This window comes from Quercus lobata, chromosome 10, assembly GCF_001633185.2.
Source record: "Quercus lobata isolate SW786 chromosome 10, ValleyOak3.0 Primary Assembly, whole genome shotgun sequence".
NCBI lineage: Eukaryota > Viridiplantae > Streptophyta > Magnoliopsida > Fagales > Fagaceae > Quercus > Quercus lobata.
In genome coordinates, this window is record NC_044913.1 from 25,557,898 (window position 1) to 25,570,393 (window position 12,496).

A 12,496-nucleotide genomic window follows, 5' to 3' on the forward strand; every position below is an offset into this window, starting at 1 on the left:
TGCAAGCTAAGATTTAAGTATCAAATTGAAGGATCAGTGGGCGGGAGCTGAACTGAGTCCTCAGCTGGTCATTCTGGTGCATCCTCAGTTAGCTAATCGGCGAGAAGTGGCTGGGCTTGTACATCCTTGGCGGCGTTGAAGTTGCTGGTGACCTTGAGATCAACCATCTCCACGTGGATGTCAATCGTGCGCACCAGTTTCCTCATGTTAGGGGTGTCCTCTTCATTAGCAGCACCAGCTTGACTCTGAACGGGGGGAGGAGAAGCCGGGTATGGAATTTGCTCTGGGTTCCTCGGTGGGGAATCTTCTACCACTCTCATTGCCTGCAGGGCTGCCAGCCACCCCTCCCAAAACCCATGATGTCGGACTTGATGGACAATGGGCTCCACGGAGTTTTCAGCATCCACAAAGCCTTCATTGTACCACTTTTCCTTGCAGGCTTTAAGGGCCGCTTTAAGGTCAGTGATCTCGTCAGCTTTGGCCAAGTTTAGGCTTTCTGCCTCTGCTAGTTTGAGCTCCGTGCCCCCTAACTTAACCTCCATCTCGATCAACTTTTTCTCCGCCACCAACTGGGTCTTCTTGGCAGACTGTGCTTTCTTCTCGGCGGCCTTAGCAACTTTGCCCTTCTCCTTCGCCGTTGCCACTGCAACGCCTTTTAGGGCCTTCTCTCGTTCAACATCCTCAGCAATCTCCTTTAACCTTTCATCAATGATGTAAGTCAGCTGCGCGGCCTAATAACACAACAATAACAAGTATGAAGGCAAAGAGAATACATATGCATTAAAACAAATGGAAAAGGATGGGATAGAAAGTTACCACTATTGTATGCCACTAGAGTCGCTTAGCTAGCAATTCTTTAGTCCCGCCTGAGATGAAGTGAACATCCTCGAGCAATAAAAGGCCTTGTACCAAGCTCTGGGCAACTTGCCCCCCTTCGCCCTGCGCCCAAGTCCTTACATTGGCAGACACCGATAGAGGCTCATTACCGAGTCTGAAGGTGGTCTGCCAACCCTCCTCGGGCCAAGAAAAGGATGCCACATTAGTCTTGACCTGGGCAGTGGGTTGAGAACCACTAGTCGGCTCCCGGATCGTGATCCGGCCAGATACCTGAGGAGGGGTCCTTAAGGGAGCATCACTTGGAACCCTGGGTGGTTGGTCAAAAACGCACTGCCTTTTTCTGGTACGGTCGGTAGGACGAAGGGGAGTCTGATCCCTACCTTGGGGCTGTTGAGGCTGAACTATAGGGCAGGTACCAGGCAAAAATCGGTCAATGGTCATTGTACGCTTGGTCACCATCTCGTTGCCTTGATTGGCCTCCACTTCCGAGGAATTAACCGACTCATCTACTGCTGGCTCGGCTACTTGAACTAGGGCTTTGGGCTCTCCAACGGGTACATGGACTTTGCGACTTTGGGATACAAGATCAGCCGAGGTGTCCCTTACCGGTACAAGAGACTCCGCACTAATAAAACGGGAGCCAAATTCCTGAGCTTCGCCAACAGTTAACTGGGGGGGAAGAAAGTTGGCGTGCCGTACATCTATGTACGACAACAAGGGGCTATCCACCAGCAAAGCTTGCTTGAAAGGCTACCAAGTTGTGTAGATAGGAGCGTAGCCGAGTATAAGGTGTGACACTCGGAGTTGCCCGTCGTAGTTCACGAATATCTCAGACCGAAGCACGAAGTTCAAGTCCCTCACGTGCACTACTTTGATGTCCGGTCTGTACCTTCTGCCGTCTGCACTAAAATAATACAAAAACTAGTTAGTGTCTATTTAAGCAAAACAATCACGAGCAAAACATGATTAAAAGAATTAAAGTGGGCAGGGGAGCTCGTTGGCAAGCCAGTTGCCACTCACCCGAATGTATTCCCCCGCTGAGTTTTTGTTAGAATCGAGAAGGCATGAAATGAGCTATACCCTTACATCCCTAACCTTTAAGTAATAATTAGACTTAAGATTGCCACACAAACTGTACATGAAGTTTATGTCATGGTGATTTAACTATAATCCCATATATCCTATTTAATCTACTGACGCAACTCACAACTCAGCAAAAATTAGGGGGAAGTTGATCAGGACACAAATCATAAAACCTAAGGGTGTTGAGTAAAAGAGGGTCCATAGGAAACCTAATCCTTCCCTTTAGGATAGCCATTAAAGGAAAAAACACAATGTTGGACCCAGAAGGTCGATGGAGAGCGATGTCGCCTTCGTGACAATAAGCCACATCCACATCCCCAGGGATGTTGAAAACCTCTCTAAAGTTAGCTAAAGATGCCTCAGTAGACAAAAGATGGGAAAACCCATTCTTAAACTCTAAAGCGAAGGAAAAAAAAATTGAAATAAGAGGAAGGAGTAGAGAAACTTATTGTGGGCTCTAGGAATAGGTGATCTTGATTAAAGAATTTATGCATAGGAGAAGAATGCTCGGCAAAGAGAAATTTTAGAGAGTTAGAAGGCAAAAAGTGATTTGAGGAAGGAACATGGACTATTTATAGGATGGGAGCATTTAATGGAATGGGGAGGCAGGAAAACCTTTCTGAATCCTTTTAGTAACCCCTTCACGCGCAGCCTCAGTTCGCGAACCGTCAGGTTATGATGGCGGTTAGTCCTGATAGCCTGGCATAACGCCCTTTTTGAAAGCGCATTAATGACCATCCTATCCGTTCAGTAACTGACGCTTGAACTTCTCGAGAGGCCCCTAGCACTTGTCATCCTTGATTCGTTCTCGGGATCTAATAACGAATTAAGGGGGGGGGGGGCTATTGTATAGGACAGGGCCCTAGGCCTATTGTTCCAAGGACCCTAGCCTTGTGGTGCCGCATGGGGCAGGGCCCCAGGCCCGTTGGGCCTTGGGCCCTAGCCTTGTGATACAATATATGACTCTGTCCCTGTTGACCTATAACCTTGGCTCAAACACACCTTGAGGCCCAATTCGAGCCCAAAAACTACAATGAGATCATTCTGTCTTGAGCGTCAAAAGCGAGCCCCTCCTAATCAACTTTAACTTGGTTGGGAGTGTGGCTGCTCAGGGATACAAGGTCTTAGCATCCCGGTATTGCCTTGGGGAATATCGTTGCCGAACAGCCTTTTGGAGGCAGGAACTAGTTCCAATGCCATTACCATTGTTCCCAACAAAACATCCACTTAGAACTGATAGAATTGGACCTCCATTCACACAAGTAAGATCAGGAAGTAATCATAACACCTCCATTTATCTCAAGCTATAAATAGGAGGATAGAGTGAGAAGAGGAAGTTGGCAATTCTGGAGAGAAAACAGAGAGAGAAAAGATTAACTATATCAAGGGAAAAGGGAGCAACTTTGTGAGGAAAAAGAGGAGGGTTCGTAAGAATAAGAGTGTGCAATTGAGTCTCCGAGCAAAAGACTACTCATAGTAGGAAACCCAAAACCCACAATATAAATAGGTTGTGAGCCCAAGTATAGGTCGAGTCCGTTAACCATATACTGGGGGCGTACACTATAATTTCAACAACTTTTCAATAGCTAGTCGATTGATCAATTGAACATTGCATTTCAGATTGCAAAATTCAAGTTTTGCCCATCTTCCAAGCTTCTAGGGTTTTGTGCCATTGTATATAAAGGAGAGCTTATAGGACGCGATTACAATGGGAGAATAGTTGCTTATCTTGTATTTATGGTTTGTGTACCTCAAGCCCTCTCAAAGCTTTAACTAGTGATATTTCTTGAAGAAACTCAAGATCCAATGGTGTTGAAGTTACTATTTATTCCAAAAGATCAAGTGTTGGATTAGAATCTTCAAGTGCATACTTGAAATTGTGGATGGAGGTTTGCATGGAACAAACTCCATAATTAGAGTATCCGTGGATTTAGAGCTGCGTTGGGTAACATCAGAAAGTACTAAGCTGTAGCAATTTAGGATTGGGTAATTCTATGTTGTATAAACTTTGATTCAATTGATGAATTTATTTTTGCCTTGGGGCTTATTTGTAAGGTCAAGCCCTCCCAATGGTTTTTACATTGGAATGGTTGTTTCATTAGTGTCTCCTAGATTACCATAAGGTGAATTGTTTATTTCCGTTGCACTTACTGTTGATTACATAATATCGGTATTGATTGCATAGCCAAAAGTTGTCTATAATTTGATCAATAAATAACTTGAACAATTGGTTAACTAGTAATTTTGGGGTCTAGAAATACATACATTCCCAAAATATCATACAAAGGGCTTAAAATGGCATTCAACTTGAGCTTGCTCGAGAGAGATATAGGGGGAGTATAGGCAAGTACGAGTCTATATAGGTGGGCTTGAGTGAAGACTCCCTGCGCACGAGGGTTGCTTGAGTGAGTAACAGCCAACACAACATTTTAGTGGGCTTGTATCACCAAGAATGACCTTATAAGAGTGCTTTTATAAGGCAACTTATCATTGTTTATTAATAGTAATCCATATTTATTTATTTATCTATTTTGAAAGACTTTCAAAGCTTTTTTAGTTTTTGCAGAGAGAAATTTAAAGTATTCTCCAAAATTGTTACTAGTAGAATTTAGGTTTAATTGGGATTGTTTCAGAAACTTAATCAAATGGAGGCAAATAGCATCTTAAGGTAAACAACTGGTTCATGCCTCTAAGACTACTTCAAATATCCTACTTTCCATTGATTTTTCCTAAAATTACCACAACTTCAACTCACAGTTAAGATTGAAATCATTTTAAAATTGTGAGTCTAGGATGAAATCATGGTAGAATTCATGATTTTAAATTCTGTTAGCCTAAAATCGTGAATTAAACTCATGATTTAAGTAAAATCATAAGTTGGATCTATGAGTTTATTATATTTAGACACGTTTTTTAAAATACCATAGCTTTCAATTAAATTAAACTACTACAGTTCTCTCTGTAAAAAAAAACTACTACAGCTTTCAAAATACAATTTTTAGTTAAATCACTCGTGGATGGATATATACACACACGTTTCTTTTAGTTTGATAAAGTGAAAAAGTGAAAGGAGGAAGAATGAGGGTATAGATATTCTCCCTATGACTTCAACTTTTTTATTTCTTCCAAAATGGGTGGAAAATTATGTGAGAGAATGTCATGCATATATGATTTAATAGTTTTATTCCTTTATGAAAAAAAAATTGAAAAAAAAAATACATATATATATATATATATAAGAGAAATGTTAACAAATCCGGATCTTTTTCAATAAGTAATTTTAGAAATATTTTATGAGAAAATGAAAAAATAATTGATTTTTTTAACAAATTTTTATATTTTTTATAAAAATGATATTATTTTTTTTTTAAAAATAGTCCATTATAAATGTCTTAAAAATACATATTAACCCGACCTAAAAAAGAGAAAAAGCATTTTCATTTCTCCACTTTTCCTTTCCCGATACGGTGCGCTTCTAGTAATAGAATATGTCAATAATTTATTTCATCTGTGTTTTTTCAACCCTTCTTATCTTTTTCTTCTTTTCGGCCACCCTCTTTTTCCGTCTTTCCAAACAAATAAATGGTCTTAAGTTTTTAGAAATTGTTCAGCTAACGTACGTTGAAATTTTTTCTTAGCATTTACTACTTGGGAGCTCATTGAAACCTTGTGAAAAGGCTGTGAAATGACATTGGCTTTGAGAGTAAAGGGTAGTTTTCATACAATCTTTCTGTATCTGTGGGACAATCTTAGCCATACTAATGATTATCATTGAACCACATATTCCTTAAAGACAAAGCCACTATTATCATTGATTGAAATTACAACTGCTTTTGGACTGACATTAATTGGGCATACCATTCCATTGAATAAGAGCATTTGATCTGAGTGGTTATGTGCAGATTTTCTGTTGATGAATCAGAAAATGTTCCCCACAAGTTACATTCTAAATGACTTGCGCTATATTAATTAGTTTCTTCATTGTATGATACAGTTATAGCTTTGCACTACAACATTTTACCTTTACAATTGAAGTTAATTATTCCAACTTGCAGTCACTTCGTCCCTACTGTTCTGAAATATACTAGTTGTCTTGTAACCTAGTGGATGTATAGAATTTTTATCAATACCTGTACTATTACAAAAGGCAAATTTGCCATAAATTTTATATTTATAGCTTAACTAGTTGGCATCCTTTGATGGTTCCAACTTAGACGTCCATCTTCTAAAAAAAAAAAACTAGATATTCATACTCAAATTCACCAACCCCAATTATTGAATTAAAAAAAAAAAAAAAAGAAGGAAATATCTAACATTTTTTTTTTCTTTTTAAACTTCCAACAATAAATCTATACTACTAATAGTTAATTTTTTTATAAAATAAAATAATAGGAACGACATATTAGTAAATTGAATTATTTAAACTTTTTAGGAGATAATAATAGATAATTAAATATTAAATAAATAATACTGTAATAGGTTTATCTAAATTTTAAAAGAATTATAAATTTATAATAATAGAGTTTATGCAAAGTAATAACTAATAACATCAAGTCTTCAAATAAATTTTTTGTACATTAAAATATTAAGTATATGAGAAAAGATCAATGCCATATAATTTTAAGATATTACTTGGAAGAAGTAATTTGTTTTGAAAACCTTACTACCTTAGTTTAATAAACTATCTTAACAGAGATAGCCAGATATATAGGCAAGTAACTTGAATGTCTATTCTCATTTAAATAAACGAATATAAACTATATTTTAAATCCAATAGTGTGAGGATAATTTCAAATTAAATCATGCGCTTTTAAAATTTTAAAATTAAACCCTACCCTACACTTTAAAAAGTTGTTTCAAAAGATGGTATGTGAACAGTATTGAGTTACATTCAAGGGATTCAACCAGGGACGAAAGGTGGGGGTCCAAAGGGGCCGGGCCCCCTGATCCAAAATTTTAATTTTTTTACAAATTATATACATTATTTTTGTAGTTGAACAACCCCCCCCCCCCCCCCCCAAAAAAAAACTTAACAAAACTAAGCATTCACAATGTTGATTATATTTTAGCAAAAAAATATTTTATCACCAAAAAATCATGTGTTATTGGAAAAGTTAAAACTAAATTTTTTATAACTACAGTAAACTGATATAAATACCAATTAATTGTAGCAAGTTGTTAAAAATAAAATATAATATTTTATTAAGATTATCTCTTTACCTTTAATTAAAAAACTCAAATTCTTTCTCTTCCTTTATTATTTTAATAAGTTGTAAAATAATTACTCACCATATCAATAGTTTGTAAATTTTTTTTGTAAAAAAGTTTGTATCTCTAATATTATTAAAAAAAAAATTTCTCATAAAAATGATATTAAAACTTTTATTAAATAATCTATTAACAAATACTTAAATGGAACCTTATTTTTAATAGGGCTCATTTTCGGTCTGTGTTTAGCATAAGTCATTCCATTCAATTTAGGTAATGGCCTATTTTAATAGGGTTTTGAAGTCCAAAGTCCATACAGAATATATAGGCATTGAAAACAAAGATTTCCCATCTTAAATGAAGCCCTAAAGCAACATGGGTATAGTTTGACATATTCTTTATAAGACTTGGATGCTCATTTACTAATCTTAATAACTGATTCTGACATGAACTCTTCCTTTATAGCAACTAGCTCGTAGGTCAGTAACTTGCACGGGTTTAACTATTATTTGAAAATAATTATTTTCAACATGCACATCTTGTGGCCCTTATTATTATTATTTCGTCAATATAATAAAACCATTTTTTTCTGCCATTGACAATTGTAAACTAAATAGAGAAAATAATCAAAGATCATATATATTACATAAAATAAACTAAGAAAAAAAAATTCTTGCATTAAACCTATTTTGTTTAATATTAATAAACCTATCTTAACATTTGCTCAAAAATGCAATTCTCAAACACTCAACCTAAACTACTTGCTTGACAAAATTGAAGAAGTTCAAATCATCCTAAAAATCCTAATAAAGTCACCATCAAACCCATATGCCAGGTACAGCTCAGTGGATAGGATCTCTCCCTTCATCTACACTTCCTTTCCTCTTTATACTAAATGGTTATTTATTTTTGTCTCCTTTGAGTTCCAACTCTGATGGAATCTAATCAGGGGGTAACATCACCAAAGTTCTGTGAGTTTATGGATAAAGTCTTTAAATTATGGAAATTAATTTGTTTTATCTTAAAAGGCCAACTTAATTTTACTGTGAGTTTATATATAATTTTTAAAATTTTCACTTTTTTGAGTAAAATTGTAATATTTTTTTACCTTAATTTTTTAAACAAACTAAACCAATGAAAATTTAGGTAAATGACTCCATGAATAAAACCCAAGAAATACAATCCCTCTCACATTCACTCCCTTTCCCTACCCCTGGTATTCTCTATTGCTCAGATCTTTTTCTGGTCTACCCCTCCTCTCAGACATGTTAAACCTTCTCTTTCTTTCCTTGGAGGATTCCTTTCTTTTTCCCTTTTATTTCATACCTCTTGGGATGAAGAAAGGGAAGGTATTCATAATAGTAGACTCATGTCATGTCATCCATGCCACCATCAAACCAAAGAGGGGATTATTGGCCGGACTTAGCCTTCCCTACTATTCAAATGGGTCATTCAGCATTTAATGTTGGGTGGCTAGTTTAGAAGGTAGGTAACAAACATATTCCCATTTTGTAACCTAACTTCCAAATTTAAGTCAAAGGTTCATAAATTAAAACTTTTTCATATACTTTTCAATTTAGAAAATGTAATTAGAAATAAAAATCATGTACTTTTCTTAGATTGTATCTAGTTCTAACGCCATGGAATTTTCTAATTATCTTTTAGCCAATAAAAATCAAACCCAATTATATATATATATATATATAATCTTAGATGGTATCTAGTTCTAACGCCATGGAATTTTCTAATTATCTTTTAGCCAATAAAAATCAGACCCAATTATATATATATATATATATATATATATATATGAGTGTGTGAAATAGTAAATGACAATCAATTTTCCTAACAACTTATAAATAGATGTTAATAAGCCTAAATGCAAAAACTTAATTAGTAATTTTACATATAAAATTACAAAAACAGTTTTAAAACCAATATATAATATTTAAAAGAAATATATAAAGTTAAAAAATATATTTAAATATTAAAATAATCACTATTTCTTTTTGTTTTTGGCCGTAGGCCTTAAAATGTGTTGAGCTGGCCTTGCCTTGGTGACTACATTTTTACTACTAAGTATGATATAATGAAATATAATAAATGGTATATTAAGCCCCAGACTAACCCACGGTTCATTAACTTATTTATAATGCGATTAAAATTACATTATTTACACTACAATGAACCTCCACTATAGTCTATAGGATACAGACTTGGATCTTTAACTAGAATTGGGTTAGAGCTTAATATCTTTAACATATGGAGGAGAAATTTTCGTTGATGGTTTTCTAATCGGACCTAATCATCAGTCCATTATTTATTTTTATTTTTTTTGATAGGCTCAGCCCATAATTTGAATCGGTCATATAGAACCCTTTTTCCCAATAGGCTAAAGCGTTAGACTTGATTTATGGGCCAAACGAATTCGCTATATGCCCGAATCAATTTCCAACATGCATTGACAATGGAAAACAACGTTATAAAATTGTTCCAAAATTTTTTTTTTCCCCATCAATTACATACAAGTTTAATCACAAGAAAATTAATAACCAGGTCAAAATCAGTTACATCAGGCACTCTAAAAATGCCAAATCCATCAACTATAAATTTTTGCATGAACATTCGCTTCTCGACGTTTTCCTGGTGTTGGTTATTTTCTTAAATAATTATCAAAAAAATAAAAATAATGCTTAATTTGAGTGTCTTTTTACCAATAATATTAAGTTTGTCCATTTGGAAATATGAATTATTATTACTGATATTACAATTTTTTTTTCTTAAAAAAAGCATTAAAACATATATAAACATATAAAGTATTGGTAGAAACTAGAAAGCCCAACGCAAAGGCATCAACTTTGGGTTTGTGGCTCAACAGGCCTTCAAATTTCTTAGAATAGAGAGGGGTGCTTGAGATTTTGTCGATTTGGACAAGTAGGAAAATAGTTATTTGCACAAGTAGGGAAAAGGTCATATTATGTTAAAAGAAATTTACACTGTACAAGCTATTGACTAATTATTAGTGGTATTTTATTACTTAAAAAAAAAAAAGCATTTAAACATTTAATAATCTTTTAAAGTGTTATTAGAAAGCCCAACCCAAGGCATAAACTTGTGGTTGGGCCCAACATAAGGTTTCAAATTACTTAGAATAGGGAAGGGTGCTTTAGATTATCATCAAGTTTGTATCGTTTTGTTCTGGTTTTTTAAATAGATAGGAGTAAGCACTTAAATCTATGACATTTTTTTCATGATTATTATCAAGTTTTCAAGATTTTTGCTCTTTATTATCAGGTTAAGAAATGAAAAATATGTATATCATAATTATTGCTTTTTACTATTAGACCAAGACACGTATATTTTATTAGACCAATGGCCATCATTAGAAATGAATCCTCTTTTTTTTTTTTTTTTTTTTTTTTTTTTTTTTTTTTTTTTAAATTTAAGTAGGATTCATTTCTAATGATGGCCATTGGGCCTATTTTGGTTCTTTCATGGACCCAAAATGTAGATTTTGTTAAATGGATGAGGGTCACTTGCAAAATCTGAGTATCTATAAGTGAAATCACGTGCTATCTACTTTCACACAAATTTAACCATGTTTGCTCTATTCGACGTGGTTGAAGTCACGACTTAACCTATTTTTAGCTCGCAAAAGCATGCTGCATCATTTATTGATTTCTAAGATTTGTCACATTTTGCAACTTCCTTTTGTGCCAATTTAGCTTAGAAGGCTCAGCTAATTAGATTTAGGCTAGGTTTGGGAAGTGCCCTTTGCGTTTCCCAGACTTAGTGTTTTTGTTTTTAGTGGGTCCCGTGCACGCTTTGCGTTTCCCAAACTTAGTGTTTTTGTTTTTAGTGGGCCCCGTGCACTGTTCACGGGACCCGCAAGTACTTTTTTTCAACAAAAACAACTTTAAAACTAGGTCTCACGGCACTATTTACACATTTAAAAATTATTTTGTTACAGTGTTTTCAGTTTTCAATTTTCAGCAATAAGAGGTATCCAAACAAATCCTTACTCAACAAATTTCTTCAATCGTGACTAAATCACCTCATTTCTTTACCTAAACTAAAACAAACCCGAAACTTACCTCTTGTTTAACATCATAGCAATTAATAGCTTCGACCATTAAGGAAAATCATTCCCTAGGGATGCCTTGAATATGCTATAAAACCTTAAACCTCACCATCAAGTCTTGCATTAACAGCTTTTATTACTAGCTCAACCTGGTTACTTACTTCACTCAAAATTTTTGAGTCACATGAGAGTAGTTGAATATTAAGGGTGTTGTGTGTACGTGGCAACACAATAGAGTCCTCTCTCTCTCTCTCTCTCTCTTAAATTCTTCATCTTAGCGTATGTATGGAATGATTCAGATTTAAAACATCATTTACACTTTCTCATCCTTTTGTTGTCTAGCACATTTTTGGCTTTTATTTGTGATGTACTACTAGCCTTTACTCAAGAGTATTGCAAATTTTGAGCTTGACTCTACTTATTTCTTTAAATTTAAATTTATTGAACTTGAGGGGTGTTTGGGCCAACTTTCCTTCTATTTGGCCATTTCACAAATTTACCATAATAGATTCCATTCCAAGTCCTTTATTTCACAATAAGAAACTTTTATCACTTGAAGTTATTGAAACTGCAAGATTATCACCAAGCTGATAAAATATAAAAGGGCAAGATTTAGGTACAGTACTTAAGTAATGTTCCTTAGGTTTTCCTTTTAAGATTCTGTGATGTTGATTTTTTCTTATGAGATGGAAGTGTATTTTTTTAATTAAGTATCCACATGACTGAATCTTAGAAAGAGAACCTAAAAAACAATACTTAAGATACTGTACCTAAGTTTTGTCTAACATAAAGGAGGGGAGGGGGGAAGTTATCAAGGCTCGAGGATTCTCTCTCAAACTGTTATCCAAATAAACCACTCATTAAAAAAGCAATCAGCTTTGACACCAGTCATGTCACAGCACAACCATGGTAAAGATGACATAATCAAATTCATGATTGTAATCGACTTCACTTATTGAAAACCATGGAATCAAATTTCATATCTAGTGGTAATCACCATGTACGATTCAATTTTGTCATGATTTGGGTGTCCCAAAAAAATTGAAGATTGACAACCCATGTAATCATGGTCAATAGATCTAACACAAAATAGCAATTTTATGCAGACAATAGTCAAGTGGGTAGTATAATCAATTAGCATATTCTTGAAGTCAATTTTAAACAAATCTGGAATCACACATATATTACCAAAAATTGACTACAAGATGTAAACTTGGAACATGCGTGAATGAGATATTGCTGAATTCATGTCCAATATGCAAATAGTATAGCAGACCCTATCGAAAA